The 17642-nt window shown below is 44.7% G+C and overlaps 2 protein-coding genes across 12 annotated transcripts in view; both read left to right on the top strand.

Annotated features, from left to right (window-relative positions):
• The window catches only part of LOC110070647 (uncharacterized), a 262437-nt gene that overhangs the window by 118986 nt on the left and 125809 nt on the right, over window positions 1-17642 (top strand). The gene's annotated exons all lie outside the window — the stretch shown is intronic.
• LOC140703803 (uncharacterized) overlaps window positions 1-17642 on the top strand; it is a 276588-nt gene that overhangs the window by 234848 nt on the left and 24098 nt on the right. For 4 of the 7 annotated variants that reach the window (XM_078387459.1, XM_078387460.1, XM_078387461.1 and 1 more), the window contains exons 2-3: window positions 2785-2873; window positions 4153-4233. The gene's annotated coding sequence lies outside the window, so the exon portion shown is untranslated. Of the gene's footprint in view, window positions 1-71; window positions 93-1120; window positions 1467-2784; window positions 2874-4152; window positions 4234-17642 lie in introns of those variants that run through there. The other 3 variants (XM_078387457.1, XM_078387456.1, XM_078387458.1) reach the window with 3 other exon arrangements.

The raw sequence follows: 17642 nt of genomic DNA, 5'->3' as shown, positions 1-17642 counted from the left end.
TCGGGGGTGGGGGGTGAGATTTGCAGCCAGGGAGGATGAGATGGCCGGCTCCCCGCCAGTCTCTGTTGTGGTTTGCGCTGATCGACCTGCTTGTAAGGAATTTTTTTTCCTCTGGGTCTCCTCGGGAGGGAGGGGAAGGGGAATTCAAAGGGGATAGAAGATCTCTGAGGCGGATATCTCTCTCCTAGACGCAGGAAGACCAAACCCCCTTGCAAGGCCCTAGGACTTCAATATCATGTGTGTGTGTGTGATTGTGCCTATGCGTGTGTCGGGAGGGGGAAATAAGGAGACCCTTCCCTTGAATCCTGCGAGCATCCGGTGGATGGAAACAAAGAAATACAAGAAAGTAACTTGCCTTCCATCTCCCTCCCTTAAAGAAACAAAGTCCCCGGTGGGGCTGGAGAGGCAAAGGGGGCTGCGATGGGGGGCAGGCAGGAGGTGGAGGACTTGAGGGGGGGAGAAGTGGGGTTTGCGAGGGTGGGAGTCCACCCTGTGCCTTCCTGGGAGGGGAATGTCTGCCGGACCTTTTGTTCTTTTGCACACACTCTCTGTGTTTGTTTCTCTGAGTCTCTCTGTGTGTTGTGTGAGTGTGTATTTGTATTTTCCTGCATTACCCAGCAGAGAGAAGGGCTACTCCAAACCATCTGAATACCAGATCCTGAGCTGAGGATCAACTTTAGGAGGGGGGTGATGACTTCCACCCCTTTTCTTGGCGGCTTCCTTGTTGTGTTGTTTGTGAACAGAGACTGTCTTTTTACGGAAGTCAGGAGAGAAAGCAGGAAAGAGAAGGTGGTGGATTTTCCTCCCTGGGATGTTTCCTAGCAGAGGCTGAAAGGGAGATCTCCCCAGGAAGGGTCTCCTGGTGGACGTTGTTCTTCTTCCCGCAGGGCCAAAACTTTTCTGGTATTTGGGTCCTAAAGGCACAATTCAGGGCCATTGGGTGTGCAAAAGACCTGCCCCTCACTCCTGCTTCCTAGGGAATTCGCCCTCTTACCTCCAACCCTCTCCCTCACTTGCTGCCCCTATAAGCCCCTGTCAGGTATCCAGTGAACTCAGGGAAGAGCAAAGCCTAAGCAAGGTTGGGGATTGGAAGACAGGAGGCGATAAAAGTCCCGAGACCTGAACTCTGCCCGAGGCCAAGGAGTGCCTTTGGAGACACCCCCTGTGTTGGGATCCTTGGGGTGACAAAAATAACAAATGCTCCCCTGAGAACAGAGGGCCTGGTGCAACCCTCAGTCCACTACATCACATAGGCTCTGGTGTTTTCTAGATCTTGATTTTGTGTTTTAAAGATTTACATAAGCTTCCTTGGGTCTTTTTAAAGGAGAAAGGTGGGGTAAAAATATTTTAAATAAATAGCAGAGTAAATACACTCTTGTTTGCTGCTGCTTTCCTCGCAGGTGTCAGTGGGAATTATGTCATGCTGCTCTCTGGTTCCCTGCTGTTGTGCCCTCCTCACTGGGAAGGTGAGAGCATTTATCTCAGAGCCTGGCATGAAATGCTCCCTCCCTTCCTGTGGTTTCTTTGTCTGCTTGCTTTCCTGCTCCTTTTGTTTTACTGCCCAAAGGAGAGAGATGGGGATGGAGCCCCATGACAGAGTTAGTGGAATTACCAGGGTTACCCCAGGAGGTGATAACCAGCAGAGCTTCCCAGTGATGTGTAAACACAAGCACCAAACAGTCTTGATAGCAGAATACTTGGTTTATATACAGGATATTTACAGGTATATACAGCTTAGTCCTTGTTCCAGTTTCATCAGTGATACATGGCAGTTCCCCAGAATAACAGAGCTTAAATCAGTGTCAGAGTCCGGTCAATAGTCAATATACCATGCAGTCAGTCCGGTTTGCCAAAGTTCCACTTCTCCAAGCACGTAGATACAGCTTCCACAGGATTCTCAGGCACAGCTCCAAGATGACAACACTCCACAACCACAGCAACACCCTCAACAACCCACACTGGTGTATGCTAGGTCTCCCAGCTATATACCAGAGATAGCCAATCCTGGTATGTTTGTCCTGCTGGTACATTCTTACTCAGCTGCATTGACTCATGTTATACTTCTCTTTACAACTCTGATCCTGACAATACTTATATCTTGGTTCCAAACTGCATTTAACAATTTCCAGGTTTGTCCAAATCCTGTCACCCCGTTCAATAGAAACATGAGGAGGGTACATCCCGGATAGAAACATTTTGACAGGTTGGGAATAACCTGGAATGAATTATTAAATCAAGTTTGTTACATAACTGTAAGTATTGTCAGAATCAGAAGTGTAAAGTAGAGCAAAGCTTGAACAGACTCAGCTGAAGTGATTGTAACAGCTGTGGAAGCAAATGTATGATTGGACAATACTAGGATAAAACTAGTATCACTAGGATACACAATCTGTGGGTTGTTGCTGGTGATGCTGTTGGAGAATCTGTGGAGAAGGATCGTCTTGTTCCTGTTGCTGAGAATCCTGGTGGAAGCCGTGTCTACCCGCTTGGTATTGAGAAGGAACTCTGGCAAGTTGGAAGGAACAAATGGTATTCAACTACTGAACTTATTTAATGGACTTTGTTACTGATATATGCACTAAAACTCTGTGGAAAATACTGTGCATTACTTTGGAACTGAAAACTTGCCTGTATATACTGTAAATAATAGAACAACTACTATCAACACTATTTTTGTGCCTGGTATATTCATAACCTCTGAGAAGATCCTGGAATTCCGCTACTCTGTCACATTTTTATTTGCTTTATCAATGAAGCCTCCAGGCTGATTTTTATTTTTTCTAGGAAGCGGTGAGATTGAGCTGAGTTCTCTTAGCTGTTTTTAGGACCAAAAACGAAGAACCAAATCCCAGATTCCCTCCAACATTTTCAAGGTAAGTGAGATTTTAAGAGGTGGCTTAAATAGCCTTGCCACACACGCACACGCACTGTTCCCACCTTCTTCTTCAATGTCACTCCCCAGATTGGCCCATGCACAGTTTCAGGAATAGACTCTTATTTATTTATTTAATTTATACTCCGTTCCACATTCTCTCTTTTCACCTTTCCTTTTTTGCATCCACTCTTCCCTTATCTTTCGGCTCCATCCTCTTCTCTCCTCTTTACCCCAGTAGAAAGATTTCCTGGCTGAGTGACGGTTCCTTCACCTTCCTGCCTCTTTACTTGGTATTATCATCCTCTCCGAGATATGAATCCATGCTTTCTCCATCCAGAAACCTTCCCACCCTTCTAGCAATATCTTATTCTCTTCACCTCTACCGTTCTGACCTCCACTTCTCTCTCTTTCTCTCTCTGCTCCTAGTCCTCCTTACTTCTCGTCTCCTTCCTTTTCTCTTCCCCTCATGTCCAATGGGGGTCTTTTCCTCTTTTCTCCTTTGTCCCATTTCCTCTCTTTGCTGGCTTGGGCTCCCTCCATTTTCTATGGGCGAAGGGTAGGACCCTTTTGCCCCCTTTCTCTCATGGGGCTCTTGAGAATCTCTGCTTTCCCCTTTTGGGATCCTGAAGACTGAACTGAAGAAGCCACTTCTGCTTTGGGGAACTTTGGAGAGGGAAAAGCAAATGAAAGATCTGATTATTAATCTCAATGAGCACAGGGCTCTTTAATCCATAGATTGACTTTGATTTTGCCTTGACAAGCTCCCACAGGCTGGCTGGTGGGTCTCCTCCATGTGGGACGAGCAAGGGAGTGATTCCAAAATAAAGAATTAAAAATGATGTAAGGAAGGGAGGGGAACATTTCCACCGGGACTTCTCAAGACTTCTTTCAGGAGCCTGAAACAGATGTCAGCTGATGGGAGGGAGGCAGGGTTCGGCCTGGGGGTTCCCTGATGCCCTTGGGAGGGAGAAGACAATTATGGGAAGAGGGAAAAAACACAAAGTTTCTTGTAGGGTTCAAGCATCCAGGATTCTGAGCATTTGTGAACATCATTGTTAAGCACATCTTGATGCCTCCCCTAACAGATAATCCAAGAAATAGCTGGAGAGTTAGAAATCCTCCTTCACTTTGACCTCGGCTGAAGACGCAAGAGAGAAATGAGAATGTAGCCCCATTCAATATAAACATGACGAAGGCACATCCGGCAAGGAAACATTTTTGATTTGCTTTATCCATGAAGCCTCCAGGGTGATGTTTTTCTTTTTCTTTTCTCCTAGGAAGGGGTGAGACTGAGCTGAGTCGTCTTTGCTGTTTTTGGGACAAAGACCCAAATCCCAGATCCTTCCAACATTTTCAAGGTAAGTGAGATTTCAAGAGGTGGTTTAAGTAGCCTTGCCACACAGACTCGCCTCTCAGTTTCCCTGGCCCAGCAGGGATTTGAATCCAGCTCTCCTGGTACTCCATCCACTACACCACACTTCCTCTCTGAAGATGTGCAGAGTGGTGGAGATTGACTTTCTTTGCATTTTATTTAAGTGTTGTTTTTTTGTTTGTTTAAACATCTCAATCCTGCTCACCCCAACCCTATGCTCACCAAGGGCAGGTCCTGTTGATAAAAGGCAAACCTTGGTCATCCTGATTTAGGGTGTGTGGGGGTTCCCCTTTAAGTCTCCCTTGTTCCCCCTTAACAGACAAGCCAGACTGCGGAATTTTGCTTTACACCTTTGTAATTGATTAACTTTAACATCATTTCTGTTCCCACCTTCTTCTTCAATGTCACTCCCCAGATTGGTCCACGCACAGATAATCTCAAGAATAGACTACTGTAATTCTCTCTGTGTGGGACTTCCCTTGAAGCTGACACCAGCAGATGCAAGAGGGGCAGCGTCTCCTCAGTCCACCACTCTCCCCCTCCAGTCGTTTCCTCTGGGAAGGCAATTCCACACCCCCGCATGGGGGAAGGTTCTTCCATTTTGTATTCTTTCTTTTCTCCTTTGCTATTTGCATCCCCTCTTCCCTTATCTTTCAGCTCCATCCTCTTCTTTTCCATTTACCCCAGTAGAAATGTTTCCTGGCAGAGTGATGGTTTTTTCACCTTCCTGCCTTTTCTCTTCATTTCATCAACCTCTCACAGATGTGAATCCATGCTTTCTCCATCCAGAAACCTTCCCACCCTTCTAGCAATATCTGACTCTCTTCACATCTAGCATTCTGGCCTCCACTTTTCTCTCTCTCTCCTCCTGGTCCTTTTCACTCCTCGTCTTCTTTTTCCCTTCCCTTCACATCCCACAGAGGGGGGGGGGAGACATTTCCCCTTTTCCTCTTTGTCCCATTTCCTCTCTTTGCTGGCTTTGGCTCCTTCCACTTTCTTTGGGTGGAGGTCAGTACTGTTACGGGCCAAATCCTGTTTCCCAGTTTGGTTTCCGGCAAGGGATCAGACAAGATGCAAAGAGCTGAACCAAAGTCCAATTTTATTGAGAATAAGCAATGCAAGATCAGCTGGGACTTCTCTTAAAAGCAGAGAAGACCCTGAAATACAGTGTACAGATATTTTATAATAGAACAAACAAAGAGCTGTAAAGTTCTGCAATTCTATTGGTCAGCATTAACCTAAGGCTTGGATTCTAAATCTAACTGGGTGATGATGCTAAGGTCACAACATTATCGGTCCCCTATGGATATATGTAAGATGCCCCAATTTCCCCTTTGACCTGCCCCAGGGATGCGCCTCCCAGTCTGGAAGAATGTGTATTCCATCTTCCTTATCTATTGATAGGATTATGTTGCCTTTCTGGGCCTCAGTGCCCTGCTGGTTTTATGTTTGCCTATCTTCACATTAGGCAGTGGAAGACAGGAGGGCCTGGCGTGCTCTGGTCCATGGGGTCACAAAGAGTCGGACACGACTAAACAACAACAACAACAACAACATCTTCACATTGTGCTCTGGTTAGATTCCTAACACTGGCCATCAGGTGGTTCAGTGGTGAGTGGGCAGAAGGTGAGAGACCAGAAAAACCTTATACAGGTTACATTCTTCTAGTTAATTCTAAAAGTCTTTCTGCTTCTAAAACTGTGTTTGCCATATCCAGGTATCACAACCCTTTTTTCCCCTTTCTCTCATGGGGCTCTTGTGAATCTCTGCTTTCCCCTTTTGTGATTCTGAAGAATAAGCTGAAGATGTCCCTTCTGCCTGGGGGAACTTTGGAAAGGGGAAATCAAATGAAAGATCTGATTATCACTCTCAAGGAGTGCAGGGCTCTTTAATCCGTGGATTGACCTCGAGGTGGCCTTGACAAACTGCGTCAGGTTGGCTGGTGGGTCACCTCCATGTAGGACAAGCAAGGGAATAATTCCAAATTAAAGAATTAAAAATGATGTTAAGAAAGGGAGGGGAATATTTCAGCCTGGACTTCTCAAGACTTCTTTCACGAGCCTGAAAGAGACGTCAGCTGATGGGAGGGAGCGAGGTTTGTGAATGGGGTTTCCCTGATTGATTGATTGTGTTGAACTATGATAGAAAAATAGGGAATTGTCTGTCTGCATTATGAGACAATGATTAAGTAGAGGAAGAAAGCTTTAGTCCTCCTAGTTGGCATCAAGCCAGAACAGGTGACATGTCTGCACGTGTGCAATGCTTAGTTTGCTGAATCAGTGTTGCATCATATTCAGGTAGGTAGGCAGTTATTGGTGAAGAAGCAGTGTGTCACTTTGTCAGTCAGCAACTTGGAATTTTTGACTAGACTGGACGGTGATAACCATTTTCTGCACTGCTGATTTTGAAGAGGTGCTTATATGTACATATATTTTGTAAACACAGTTCTAGTGGTGAAGGGAACTCACCGAGTCTTGTGTTTTCATTTTTATCTCTGCACAGCTGTATGTTTGGAGTTCTTAATCGCAAACAAGCACTATAAACAGCACTGTGTGCTCAGATAGGTAGATAGATTGATTTGATTTGATTTGATTTGATTTGATCTATATCTGTCAACCAAGGCCACTCTAGGTGGTAAGTTACAAAATAGTAAATAATAACATCAATACATAAGGGTGGAAATAAAAAATCATAAAGTGCGATGAGGATAAAATTACAATACAATAAATACAAAAACATAGAAAAATATACTGGGCCGTGAAGATGACTCTCCACCCCCCGTATGCACACACAGTGGGCATGTCACACTCATGAGGGCTTGTCATGCTCGCACACATGTATGACACACCCACCCGCAAATGCAGGGGTGCCTGCACCCCTCTGTGAACAGATCCCGCACCCCAGCTGGTCCAAAAAGTTCCAAAAAGTTGGGGACCACTGCCGTAGGGGACGATGAGAGATTATTATTCCCTTCATTCTTGTCTGATCTGCTTTTAGCATGACTAGGGAAGGAACTGAAAATGCAGATTGCATAAATGAGATTAAAAAAACCCAGATTCTCTGACAGGGATCAGGGAACTATTTTACGCCCCAAAAAATCTATATATGCCAACATTGTCCCCTTGATTTGAAAGGAAGGAAATCATACATTATTTGAATTCAAAATACAGTGGAGCCCTGCATAGCGATGATAATCCGTTACGGATAAATCGTTGCTATCCAGAAACGTCGCTATACGGGCAAAAAACCCCATAGGAATGCATTAAACCCTGTTTAATGTGTTCCTATGGGGACAAAACTCACCGTTATGCGAAGATTCCCCGTAAGGCCACCATTTTCGGTACCTTGGTAAGTGAGGAATCGGCGCGAAAATGCTGCGGGCGGCCATTTTCTTCATCCGGTTGCCATTTTGGAACCGCCGATCAGCTGTTCTGCAAACATCGCAATGCGAAGATCGGTAAGCGAAATGCTTACCGATCATCGCAATGCGATGTTTTGGCATTCAGAATGTCGCAATACGGTTGCTTTTGCGATCGCTAGATCCACATTGCTATGCGGATTCGTTGTTAAACGGTGCGCTCATTATGCGAGGCACCACTGTATTATTAAATTTACACAGGCTGTGTACCAGACTAGCAGGATATATCATCAGTATCAATGGCTGCCAAGCTATGTATCGAACTAGCAGAACGCACCAAATTTAATAAAGATATGCACTATTTTTGCTGACACACATTGCACTCCAGCCATGGGGTGGTATAGGGAGTAGTAAGGTGTTCAGTGTGCCTAGCAAGCTGCATTAAATTTTTGCTACCTCGCAGAGGATTTAATCATCAATGGCTGCCAGAATGGTGCTAGCAATGATATGGGTGCTAGAGACAGCCAACGCAGAGTTGGGGGGAGGGGCTTTCTCTCCCACTTTAATCATTCTGCGTGTGGTGTGCAAAAAGGAACAAGCCAGGCTAAAGGTCATGTCACCCACCCTGTTGCCACAGCCCAATATCAAAGGACCCGGGTGCTATTTTTAAAAAAATCATTGTTACATACAGCACTGATGTTACCTGTCTGTCACGGGTTTGGAGGGAAAGTTCCATCCTATGGGGAGTGGAAGGCGGGACATCAGGAGGAGGGGCTGTACTGTGTATATATATGTGAAGCCTGTGTGGTGAAGAGCAGACGCTGGGATGTGACGAAGCAGCAGCTGGGAAGAAGAAGCTGGTGTGGGAGTCTGTGTGTCAGACAGGGTACTACTGTGTGTCAGAGTACCAACCTGATAGGTTCAGGTGTCTGTTGGTTAGCCAGAACTGATAGGTTCAGGGTCTGTGCTTCAAGTTAAGGGTTCTGTGTGAACCAAACTGTATGCATGTATGAATGAGACTAAGCCACGTTACTATATCTTATTCACATAATCCTTTTATTTTCCCTGTGTGTGTTTTAAATAAACCTTATTCTTTTATTTGTTGAAAATCCATCCCTGGTCTGTGTGACTTCTTAAAGGGAATGGTTGGTGGCAGCTTAGTTAACGTGTGGCAGATCCCAGTAGGTCTGGGTTTGTCACATTGATTGGTGTCCAGCGTGTGGGATACGACTGGTCCAGTTGTCCAGCGGTGCAGCAAAGCCTTGGCAAGTGTGCCCAGAGCAAGGGGGGGTCTAGTCAGGGACAATCTGAGAGCGCGTAGGTAATCTTCTAGGTGTGCCTCACGGGGGGGTGCACTAGTAGAAGAACGTGTAACCTCAGATTGGGGACTAGATTAGGGAGCTCTGAGGCAGCCTGTTTTGGCGGGAAAAAAAAGCTGAGGCAAAACTGTGAAATAGCAGTGAGCTAGCTTGTCTGCTGAGAGGCCCAGCAGAGGGGGGTAGACTCTAACTCGCAACTGTTGCAAGTAGTGCTGAAAGGACAGCAGCAATCTATAGGGAAAGCTGGTTCTGAGGCAAAAGAAAAAAAAAAGTGGTCGTTTTATTTTGAGGCTTGACTTTTGAAAGCAGCCTGTTCTGAGGGGGGATTATGCCCTTGACTCGAAGCCAGATGGCAGAAATGGGTGAAGTGAAAGACCCCCAGGTAGACCAAGGTTCTGAGGATGAATTTGGCTCAGTGCAGGGTGACAGCACAGGAGAACAGAACCCAGAACTCAGGAAAATGCTCATAGCCCAACAGCATGAACTGAGGATGAGGCAATTTGAAATAGAGGCCAGAGAAACAGCTGAAATCTGTCAGGCAGAGGCAGATGCCAAGAAAAGGGGAATGGCCATGAGGATAAAAGAGATGGAACTGAAACACCAAATTAGAATGGTACAATTGGAATTGGATTTCCTAAATAAGTGTATTAACAATTTATCAGTTGAAGAAATGTCAAAGAAGGAAAAGTATAAGGCTCAGGTCAGACAAAGTGAGCAAGATCTTAAAAAATATACTCAGCAAAAAGACATTAAATTAAAAGAAATCAGAGATAAGACTGAAGAAAAAGTAAAAGAGATAAAAGCTAGGGCTGAGGAAGAAATTTTACAGATCAGGGCTGAGTTTGAGGCCAAGCAAAAGAAGCTGGATTTGAGAATAAAAGGGAAAAGCCAGCAAGGGGGAGGGGCCCATGGTGAAGGGAAGCCCTCAGACATGAAACCAAGACCTCAGATTTTGGAGGGAAAACCAAAACAAGATGAGAGAGACTCAAAATACACCAGAAAATGCTATTTCTGTCAGGGAAAGGGCCATCTAATCTCAGAGTGTGAGAAATTAAAGCAGCTAAAAGGAATTGTGCCTCAGGATTCGAGTGGAACCAAGCCAAAAGCTGTGTTCTGTGTCCAGAAAGAGCAAGGCTCATTGTCACTGAGGGAGCCTGTTGCCATGGCTACTCAATCTGGAACAGCTACATCTGCTGATCAGGCTGAGGAAAATGGTCCTCTTGTAGAGGTCAGGCGCTGCCTGCTGGTGAGAACAGATTCTCAGTTGTTTGAGACAGCAGGGGTGGACGTAGGAATACTTCGCCATCAGTATCGGGGGCTGCGGGACACTTGTTCCCAGGTGACCCTGTGCCATCCAGATATTATTCCTAGGGAGTATGTAATCCCAAATGAGAGCATGAAGGTGGCAGGGATTGAGGGGCAGGTAATCTCTCTGCCAGTAGCGGAGGTACCGGTGAACTTTCAAGGCTGGAGGGGAGTTTGGCGGCTAGCGATTTCATCGACTCTGCCAGCAGCCGTGCTCGTGGGAAATGACCTGGCTGAACATGTGAAAAGGGTGCTAGTGATTACACGTTCACAAGCCACCACGGGGACAGTTCAGGGGGGTAATGATGAGCCCGAGACGGAGGCAGAGGGGAGTTCAGAAGCTGTGGTGGAAACCTTAACCACAGACAGCAGATTTGGACAAGAGCAAAAGGCAGACGCCACTCTCCAAAAGTGTTTTGAACAGGTGACTGACGCCCAGCTAACACCTGAAACCCCAGTGAGATTTCTAGAGAAAAAGGGGATTTTGTATAGAGAGACCCTGAGGAATATCTCGAAAGAGGGAGATGGGATCAGAAGTCAGCTGGTGGTACCTGAAAAGTATCGCCCCATGATCTTACAAAGGGGGCACTCTGACATGTTTGCTGCACACTTAGGGGTGAACAAAACACAGCAGAGAATCACACAGAATTTTTACTGGCCTGACATAGGGAAGCAGATCAGGGAGTTCTGTAAACAATGTGATGTGTGTCAAAGGCAGGGGAATAGCCGTGACAGGACCAAAGCAAAGTTGTGCCCTTTGCCTGTGATTGACACTCCGTTCAAATGTATAGGGGTGGATATAGTGGGACCTTTGCCCAAGGCCACAAAGAGGGGGAACAGGTTCATTCTCACCATTGTGGACCATGCCACGAGGTACCCTGAAGCCATACCCTTGACTAACATTGAAACTAACACAGTGGCAGATGCCTTGGTGGGGTATATGTCCAGGATGGGATTTGCCTCAGAAATAATCACAGATTTGGGCGCATCGTTCACATCAAAGCTCATGAAACGCTTATGGCAAATCTGTGGAATTAAGCACAAGGAAACTACTGCCTATCATCCTGAAAGTAATGGGTTAACTGAAAAGTTCAATCGGACTCTAATGCGCATGATTAGGGCTTACTTGGCAGAGAATCCAAACAATTGGGACCAGAAGCTGCAATCCCTTTTGTTTGCTTATCGATCAGTGCCACAAGCCAGTACCGGGTTCAGTCCATTTGAACTTTTATTTGGGAGAAGGGTGAAAGGGCCTCTTGATTTGATCAAACAAAATTGGGAGCAGATCACCCAGGATGACCCACAAGACGTTGTGACATACATAGACTCTTTAAGGAAAGACCTAAAGAGGAACCTAGAGCTAGCAGCAGAGACCCTGCAAGCTCCAAAGGTCAGAAGGAAAACTTGGGATGACCAGGAAGGCAGGGAGAGGCACTTTAACCCAGGGGAGGAAGTGCTTTGGCCTAGGCTCTGCAAAGAGAACAAACTGCAGCTGGGTAGCCCAGAAATAAAATACTTGGGTCACATGGTAGGGGGAGGAGTGATAAAACCCCTGGAGGCCAAAATAAAAGCTGTTCGTGATTGGCCCAGACCCAACACCAAGAAAAAAGTCAAATCATTTCTTGGGTTGGTGGGCTACTACAGAAAGTTCATCCCGAGGTTTAGCGAGATTGCGGCTCCGCTGACCGATCTGACGAGGAAGAAGGCTGATGACCGCATCCCGTGGACCAGCGACTGTGAGGAGGCGTTCCAGAGGTTGAAGGAGGCGCTCGTCCAGTATCCAGTGCTGCGTGCTCCAGACTTCGACCGGGAGTTCATCATCTACACCGATGCGTCTAACAGCGGGGTAGGAGCAGTTCTGTGCCAGGAGGATGAGAATGGTGACCAGCATCCAGTGTCCTACCTGAGTAGGAAACTCCAGAAAGGTGAGAGACATTTGGCAACCGTGGAGAAGGAGTGTTTGGCCATAGTCTACGCGATCCAGAAGGCCAAGCCTTACATCTGGGGAAGACATTTTGTTCTGTGCACTGACCATTCACCACTGCAATGGTTAAAGACAATGAAAACCCACAATAGCAAACTTATGAGGTGGGCTTTAAATCTGCAGGACTATGACTTTGAAGTGAAGGTGGTCAGAGGATCAGTGAACTGTGTTGCTGACGCCTTGTCAAGAAGACCTGAAGATTGAAGACGGCGAAAGAACATGGACTATGTATATATATTGATGACAAAAAGTTAAATGTACCTGTTTTTTGAACTTGGTTTGTATGAATAAAGGTAAATTGATGTAATGTATATGGTAAATGTTTAAATGCCTAATTGCTATGGTTAACTTAGAATGTAAGTATAAGTAAGTATGATATGGTATGTATGACTGTTGTTGTGTGTTTTATCCAGGTTGTTTTTTGGGAAAAAGCACCTTAGCTTTCCCCCTACAAAACAACTTATAAAGAGGGGAGGTGTTACATACAGCACTGATGTTACCTGTCTGTCATGGGTTTGGAGGGAAAGTTCCATCCTATGGGGAGTGGAAGGCGGGACATCAGGAGGAGGGGCTGTACTGTGTATATATATGTGAAGCCTGTGTGGTGAAGAGCAGACGCTGGGATGTGACGAAGCAGCAGCTGGGAAGAAGAAGCTGGTGTGGGAGTCTGTGTGTCAGACAGGGTACTACTGTGTGTCAGAGTACCAACCTGATAGGTTCAGGTGTCTGTTGGTTAGCCAGAACTGATAGGTTCAGGGTCTGTGCTTCAAGTTAAGGGTTCTGTGTGAACCAAACTGTATGCATGTATGAATGAGACTAAGCCACGTTACTATATCTTATTCACATAATCCTTTTATTTTCCCTGTGTGTGTTTTAAATAAACCTTATTCTTTTATTTGTTGAAAATCCATCCCTGGTCTGTGTGACTTCTTAAAGGGAATGGTTGGTGGCAGCTTAGTTAACGTGTGGCAGATCCCAGTAGGTCTGGGTTTGTCACAATCATCATCAATGGAAAACTCAGCCGTGGCCAGAGAATTGGAAAAGATCAGTCTGCATCCCAATCCCAAAGAAGGGAAGTGCCAAAGAATGCTCCAACTACTGTACAAATGCACTCATTTCACACGCTAGCAAGGTTATGCTCAAAATCTTCTAAGGCAGGCTTCAGCAGTATGTGGACCGAGAACTCCTAGAGGTACAAGCTAGATTTGGAAGGGGCAGAGGAACTAGAGACCAAGTTGCTAACATGTGATGGATTAGGGAGAAAGCCAGAGAGTTCCAGAAAAACTTCTCCTTCATTGACTACACAAAAGCGTGGCAGAAAGTGAGGAGGAATTGAAGCTCAACATTAAAAAAAACTAACCTCATGGCCACTGGCCCCATCACTTCCTGTCAAATAGCAGGGGAAGATATTGAGGCAGTGACAGATTTTAATTTCTTGTGCTCCATGATCATTGCAGATGGCAACAGCAGCCACAAAATTCAAGCCTTCTGTTTTGCTTGCCTGTTCCTTTTTTCATAGTTTGAGTCATTCTCTCTCTCTCTCTCTCTCTCTCTCACACACACACACACATATACACATCCCTCATCCACCGAGCAGAGCCACCTAAAACATAATAGCTCTGAGGGAAAGGTTAACAAGACCCTTTATTTTGAACCCAGGGCAAGTAAACAGTGTTATATGTATGGGGAGAAAGGTCATTTTTGGGCCCAGTGTGATACTCAAAAGACTAGGGATTGTAATCAGCATAGGGGTGGAGATTCTAATCCCCCCAAGAAGGTGTTTTGTGTACAGCATAATGGAACAACTAATGAAGCCATTGAAGCTGTTGCCATAGCAACACAAGTAACACAGAGGCCAGAGAGCCAAGAGCCTCCTGTGGCTAGGGTCATCCAGTGCTTCTTGATAGAATGTAACCAGAATCTTTTATGTAGCTCAGATGTTATTTATGTTGATAATAATAAGTATCTAACACTCAAAGATTCTTCTTCACAAGTTACATATTTCCCTAAGGAAAATATGTTAGACCATGAAAACATTTCTATTAAAGGGATTGGTTCTGAAATAGTGGTGTTGCCCATGGCAAAAATACCAATGAGATATAAGGGATGGTCAGGAATTTGGAAGGTGGTCATATCTGATCAGAGTCCTGCCCCGTGTTTAATAGGCCTGGATTTAGCTGAGCATGTGCCAAGTGTTTTTGTGACAACTCACTCTCATGGAAGGCAAATTGAAGCCACTGAGGAAAACGATGAGAATCTTCCTGAAATAAGACAAGGGAGAGAAACAGCTGATATGGTTACTATGAGAAACCCTAATAATCCATCTTTCATACAGAAACAAAAAGACCCTACCTTAAGTGAATGCTTTAGACAAGTTAAGGAAGTCCTCCTCCTGAAAACCCTGAAAGATATTGTGTAAAGGAAGGCCTATTATATAGAGAGGTACAGTGGTGCCTTGCTTAATGATGTTAATTCGTTCCCAAAAAATCGCTGCTAAGCGATTTCATCTTTAAGCAAAATGTGGTTTCCCATTGAAATGCATTGAAAACCAGATAATCCATTCCAATAGGAACGAATTGCCATCCTTAAGCGAAAATCGCCATAGGAAACATCTGTAAGCAAAACGCGGTTCCCCAATTGAAATGCATTGAAACCTATTCAATGCATCTCAATGGGGGGAAAAATACAACAATAAATTTAAAAAGAGTCAGAACAAAGTTAAATTTGGTTAACAAAGGGTTTATTAAGTGCACTTTATGATTTCAAACATTTTAAACAGTAAACTAACTTAATAAATAACATAAAAACATTTAAAAAACAGCAAACATGGGGCTGTTTAAGCCATCGTTGTGACGTGTGCCATGACGTCACCTGCCTGTCTTGGCTAAGGCTGGAGTTTCCTGGCCTATGGCAGGGCAGGAGGTGGGTCTTAAAGGGGTGGAGTTTGTGTATATAAGGGTGAAGTGCAAAGAAGGGGGAGATAGAGGGCTGAGAGAGGGCTTGAAAGAAGATCTGTAGACAGGGTTAGATATAGGTTAGGTAATTGTGTGTTAAGTAACAAAACTGTGCAGGGTTAAGGTCTGAGAAATATAGTGTGACAAGTGATTCTTTTACTTAGTGATTTACATTTTATTTTTGTATACAATAAATCATCATTTTTATTTTGAAATCCATACTAAGTCTGAAGTGTCAGGTTTATGTGTGGTTTGTGGCAGCGAAGTTGTGTATGTGTGTGTGAAGGATCGTGATCTGTCATCTCTTGTGGTGACGTAGGAGGAGGTGGCAGTCGCGACAAACTGGTGTCCAGCGGTTGGGATACGAAGGTCCAGTTGCCCAGTTGCCCAGAAAAGCCTTGGCTAGTGTGACCAGAGCAAAAGGATTTCAGTTAGGTGCACCTGAAGTGGGGTGTGGGTAACTCTCGAGGATTTGTCTCCAGGGGGGAGCAGATCTAGTAGAGAGGCACCTAAACTTCAGAGTGAGGGAACAGACTTATGAGCTCTGGAAGGTCCATTTTGTGAGAGAGATTGGCCCAAAGTAGGAGGCTGTTGTGACTTGGTCTGAGAGTCCAGAGTTGGGAGAACTCGGAAGGGACAGACAGACCAAGGGCAGCGAAGATTTGGGATTTCTCTAGTGAACTACAGAACCTGAGAGAAGGTGAAGCTGTGGTGGATTCTGAAGTAGAGCCAAGGGCAGAAAATTAAAGTAGCTCTAAATCTGGCAAGAGGCCCGGTGAAGGGGCAGAAGCCATTAGAGATTACAGTAACAAGCCTAGCCGTATCTGTTGGTATACCCTGTTAAAGAGTGTCAGACCTAAAGCACAGCCAGAAGAAAAGTATTTTAAACAAGAGGTGTGGAAATTGACAGGAGCCTTTGAGTTAGTAAAATGCCTCTCACACGCAGTCAAATGGCAGAAATGAGTGAACAAAGAGACCAAGCGATGTCAGACTGGTCTGGGGATGAGTCAAATGGTGAGGGAAGAGTTGCCTCAGTGCAGGAAGAAGCTAATGGTGAACAGTTATCAGAAATTAAGAAAATTCAATTAGCCCAGGAACACGAATTTAGATTAAGGGCCTTGGAAAAAGAGGAAAGAGAGAGACAAAGACAATTTGAACTGGAGAAGGAGCGTATGGCTTTTGAACTTAGGAAATTGGAATTACTGAACCAAAACAATAACAACAACAGAGATTCTGGTACTGAACCAGGCCAGTTATCAAAATCAGATTTGAAGAAATTTCCTACATATAAACAGGGGGATTGTCCTGAAAACTTCCTTAAAATCTTTGAACGAAGTTGTGCTGATTTTTCTGTGAGGGAAACAGAGAAAATGATAATTTTGAGGTCTCTCCTGAGTGGAAAAATGGCTGATGTGTATGCTGATATGCCAGTTGAGCTCAGTAAAGATTATTCAGAGTTCAAAAAAATGGTTTTCAATCGATTTGGCATTAATTCAGAACATCTTAGGCAGAAGTTCAGAAAACTTACTAAAAAAATCAGATGAATCTTATACCCAACTTGGTTTTAACTTAGAAAAGTGTTTAGATCGGTGGCTTGAACAGGAGAATGTAAAAACTTTTCAGGAATTGAAAAATGTTGTGGGCCTGGAGCAGTTTTATTCCTTACTCCATGGGGAACTTAAATTTTTAGTTCAAGAACGGAAACCAACTGACGTTAGAAATGCTGCTCAAATAGCTGATTTTATTTCTCAAATAAGGGGTCCTAGTTGTTATGAGGGGAGAGGTGTGAGGAAAACATGGGACCCAAAGTTCTCTAAGGAACAAGGACAGAGACAGACTAAAGTAGGCGGCCATTTTAGTGAAAAGCTCTCAGAACAGGGCCAGCACAGTAAACAAGTTTTGGAGGGAAAAGAGAAACTTGAAAGATTTGATGGGAAAAGCTCATGGGGGGAGAGAATCTGCTTCATTTGCAAAAAGAAAGGCCACATTGCTGCACAGTGTTTTAATACAAGGCAAAATAAAGAAATTCCACCTCAGAAAGTTAATGTAAAAGAAGCAAAGGCTGTATTTTGTGTTCAGAGTAAACCTCAAGCTTCTTCTACTGAAAGTTCTGTTACCATGGAAACCCAGGCAGAAGCAGTTAGGAGCTCTGAATTGGATACATTGAAGGAGCTGCCTCTCGCTGAAGTTGTCCACTGTTATTACATAGAGACTAATTCTCAGTTATTGGAATCTGCTGGGGACAGAATAAAGATTTTTGAAAATAACTATACTGCTTTGAGAGACACTTGTTCTCAAATTTCTATTTGCCACTCAGACATAGTACCACAAAGTTGTATAATTGCTGGCCAGACTCTTATCTGTGAAAGGGATTGGTTCAGAACTAGTTTCATTACCTGTAGCTGATTTGAAAATTGAATATCAAGGTTGGAAGGGATTTTGGAGAGTGGGGGTGTCTTCTGAGATTCCTACCCC

This window comes from Pogona vitticeps, chromosome 2 (genome assembly GCF_051106095.1).
Source record: "Pogona vitticeps strain Pit_001003342236 chromosome 2, PviZW2.1, whole genome shotgun sequence".
NCBI classification, from domain to species: domain Eukaryota; kingdom Metazoa; phylum Chordata; class Lepidosauria; order Squamata; family Agamidae; genus Pogona; species Pogona vitticeps.
The sequence above is the reverse complement of the archived record's forward strand: the minus strand, read 5'-3'. Positions and strand labels throughout refer to the sequence as shown.